This window comes from Marmota monax, unplaced genomic scaffold (genome assembly GCF_021218885.2).
Source record: "Marmota monax isolate L192 unplaced genomic scaffold, Marmota_monax_Labrador192_F-V1.1 WCK01_AAM20220418_F8-fsc00156, whole genome shotgun sequence".
NCBI lineage: Eukaryota > Metazoa > Chordata > Mammalia > Rodentia > Sciuridae > Marmota > Marmota monax.
This window is the reverse complement of record NW_026694013.1, coordinates 4,211,565-4,212,712: the sequence shown is the minus strand read 5'-3', so window position 1 is coordinate 4,212,712 and position 1,148 is coordinate 4,211,565.

Below are 1,148 nucleotides of genomic sequence, written 5' to 3'. Positions count from 1 at the left end.
CTATCCTGAAATTGTTAAATGATCCCCCAGGATGCGAGAAAAGTTATTCCCCTCATGAGGAAAGCAATATATTTCCTACCACCCATAGAAATAGGCTCAGAAGAGACCTAATAGACATCTTGACAATTATCCATGGGGGCATTCATTCATTCATTGGAGAAAGATTTACTAAGCACCAACCTATGTCGGGATTTGTGACATTGGAAGCACTGAAGCAAGTCTTCTACTCGAGGAGAGACTCAGAGGTTAGAGGGGAGTTAGGCTCACCAACAATGACAACCTGATATGTAAGTCACTGCTAGGTAGAGACTAAGAACCAGTTGGGAGCACTGGTAAGACAACAAAGAGAATCTGAACAAGCAGAACAAGGAAAGCAGTGTGGATGATACTCCCTGTAGAAGATGGGGTCAAGTTTACCAAGGATATAAATAGAGGCGGGGCATTCTAGAAAGAGACCATACAATTTTAGTCATAGTGGAAAAGTAAATTGTCATTACCAAATACTATGTTAGCATTCCCTAGTTTCTTTGAGAGTGTTCACCGATTTTTGGTTTCATATGATTTTAACATGTCTTCGTTGACATGACACCACAGAGCAAACACGACCCTCTCATATACCCACGTGTCACTCCAACCAGGTTGCCTTGTCAGTGTCCCTGGCCACAGCACTTCCCTCAGCTGGTCACCTATCTTCGCTACCTCAGACCCTGCCCGCCTTACAAATACTGCCTCTGCTTTCCTCTAGTTCCTGGTCTTCGTCCAGTAAAACAGCTCTGGTTTTGATCCAATTGTCTATATTTCTCATGGAACAAAAAGAAAGAAAGCAAAATAGAAGATGGCTTCAACTTTGGACCCTTCCCAAATACTTTGCTTGTGTAATAGCAGATTTAAACTAATTAATACATTCTAATCTCCTTGGGTCAGCTACTCTGATCAAATTGGAAAGGACTTCCTGTTTCCTGTTTTAATCTTTTATCCCATCCTGCAAGTGAAAGATAATATTCAGGTGTTGCAGGGGCTGGGATAGGGGCAGTAGGTTCTTATGAACCTGTTCCCCAAATTTGGTGGGGAAATTAAAGACTCAATAACTTTTCACAGTTGCCACCGTGAAGGGCACACGAGGAATAGCAGATAACTAAGGTGTAACA